A 3,158-nucleotide genomic window follows, 5' to 3' on the forward strand; every position below is an offset into this window, starting at 1 on the left:
TGGCACTCGGAGGGTATCTAATAACTTGCCAAACATGGCATTGCATTTTTTAGTGTTTAAAAAAGTATAGGCTATTAAAATAGTGAGATGCACTTGAAAGTCAATATGTTGAAAAATTAGCCCTAATTTAAATAAATTGCCCACACGCTAGTACTCATGCAAGTGTGGGGTTAATAGTCCTAGTGCGAAGCGCTAAGTTTTGCATTAGAGTGGATCATTAACCCCCTCTTTTTCACACACACACACATCTCTCTCTCTCTCTCTCTCTCTCTCTCTCTCTCTCTCTCTCTCTCTCAACTCTTTTCTTGTTATCTACATCCCAAACCCTAAACTAAATGTTTGGGATAGGACAAGGAAAACTTTGAAATTTCATTTCAAATTATCCGCACATAAATATAGCAAAGGTGTCCACCCTCGCTTGGCAAGCACCCCATTCCTCCTTCCCCACTTCTCATCATGATGTGAGATCTCTCATTAATGAAAGAATGTAGTATTAATAAAGTCAAGACAATTAGTAACAAACTAGTGACCACCACATCCGGCCAAATGGTATTTCATTTCTGCCTTTTTTTCCAAGCCCTTCTACTTGCATTCCAAACTCATTGAGTAGGGAAACTTGGTATAACAATGTCCTCACTTTGCAATACTATTGATTGTATGAAAACCACTCCGTAAGAGTAGTCTTCCTAGCATTATGATTAGCAACCACATCTTGCACATTGTCACCGTCTTTGAATACCACTCTCTTTTCTCCTGGCAAATGGACTTGCAATCTTTGAATATCATGCTTCTCATTGTAAAGATGATAATCCAAAATATGCCAATAGGCCTTAGAGGCAAGGATGTAGCAATCATCAAGGTATCTTTCAATTTCATCAACCATTTGAACTATAACATTTGTATTGTCACCTCTTGTTCTCACATATTCAAGTCTAATGATAGCTCTATCATGCCCTTTATTAATGTACTTTGTAAAGATACTTCACTACTATGAGTGTTGCGCACATCTCAACATTGATGTGTGCATTGTATTTTTTTGAAAGATGGGGATTGTAAGGCACAATCCAACAATTATTGACCAACGACACTACCCCTAATGTCAACACATTTACCATCATCATGTCTCCTATGAACAAGATAACCAATCTCATTAACTACAATCTCCTGAACAAACTTCTTTGGGTACCCCTTCGTGCACTTTCTTTCCTTCATACATGGATTGTGTGAATTAAATGGTCCACATGGTCCGTAACTCATAGTCTCATGCAAAGCATGGAATTTCTCTCTATTTGTTGGCTTTGCGTAAACAATTCAATCATAATGCTATGTTGTCAAACGCTTGAATGCCTCCTCCAAAATCAACGATGTATGAGAGTGAGGCAACCCTCTCTTTTGAAACTCTATAACATCACATATCCAATACCACCACCGAAAAGTTTTTTCTTAACACTAGACTTGTAATTTGCCACAAAAGTGGTTGCATGCCACTTTAACGGCTCAGGTCCTATTTCACTATATTCAAAATAACATATGCATATGATACCAAAATTGGATGGGACTTTCCCAAATTGTAAGATAGTAGAGTTAAATATTTGAAACAAGTTTCAAGGGAAAATTCATTATCTACAGAAAATGGATTCTCAAAAGTGCATGATAAATTGATCAAAAAAGCACTCATCAATGCTATTTGGAGCTCTTAAAAAAGTTGACAGTGTTTATTTAGTTCCAAATCTCTTAATGGAAATACATATTATACATATCAAAGTATATTTTATGAATGCTTTAGCTTGATTTTAAAAAAATTGAGATGGTTTTGAGTAAAAACACTATAGGTTTTTTATCTTATGCAAATATGGCGTTAAAGATTAACATTAAAAACTATAGTTCCCAACTTATTTTGACCCTTTTTAATTTTTTTCAACGGGTACCTTGTGTTGTTCACATTTTCTGAAAATTGTTTATTCTTTATCTTTCTTGTTGATGAGAAATTGAATTTTTTGTAGAGGGTCCAAAATGCCACAAAAGTGGCTTTTTTGCTGTAAGATTAGTGTTAATAAGTGTGTCCGTCAAATCCATATGCTTTTCACGAAAGACCTGAGCAATAAAGTTCGGGCAATTGTGTGCTAATTGCCCTTGCAATAGTGCTTTGACCAGTTCGAATTGCAAGTAAATGTTATAAAAAGGTTGAGCATCCCCTTTGCATGAACAATTCCCATAGCATTGATGCACGAACCTTGGACCACCCATGAACGAGAAAGGCAAAACAATTCTCTTCCCAACATTTACTCCCATGACATGAATTTTAGCATTGTTTGCGTGACATACCATTTCAAGTAAACCTTAATATAGTTCTAAATGCAATATTCAATGATTTTGATACCACCATGCAAGTCTACATTACTTAATACTATAGTATACATCAGCCATTCATTTTTGCACATGTTGCCTTCCTCCTCTTAGAAGACATGCATTTGAGTCATTGCACACTCAAATATGGTATGCACATAACTACATTTGCATGACATATATATTATTTGTTAGTTGCTCCAAAGGTACATCATCGGGCACATCACTCTATGGAATCCTTGTATGCCAACCATCTTCATCACTTGAGAAAAGCAACACATACAACATTGCCATATATGCTCAATGCAAATTTGACATATGAACGCATCGGCCCTCTCATGTAAATACATGGATATTGTGATGGTTGAGCTCATCCTCATCACCATTATCAGGCATAATTGTAGTGATCTCGTTCCCAACTGGTACTGCATATTGCCTTGACATTGAATGGCTCTCTGTAATTGTCATCCTTGCTTACAATCAATTTGCCAACTCATGCTCTGTATCATACACATAAAATTGTGCAAATTGAGGACCCAATGCATGCTCTGTGTCAGGTAGCATTGGAGCAATGCAATGGTATATTGAACCATGTACATGAAAAGTATACCCATTTCTAGTAGTACCCAAAAGCTCATCGACATGTGCACCCATTAAAACAAACAAAAGGGCATTGTTATATGCTCAAATGCTATTTTCAAAATCGTGACTATGCCTATGGCAGCCATTCAACATATTTTGCAATAGTAGGCCCAATTCTCGCAAAGGCGGTAGCTTGATCTTACCATTCTTGCAACAATGTTTTCCAAAAT

Source organism: Lygodium microphyllum, chromosome 29 (assembly GCF_053477565.2).
Source record: "Lygodium microphyllum isolate KBCC chromosome 29, Lygodium_microphyllum_v1.1.10, whole genome shotgun sequence".
NCBI classification, from domain to species: Eukaryota; Viridiplantae; Streptophyta; class Polypodiopsida; order Schizaeales; family Lygodiaceae; genus Lygodium; species Lygodium microphyllum.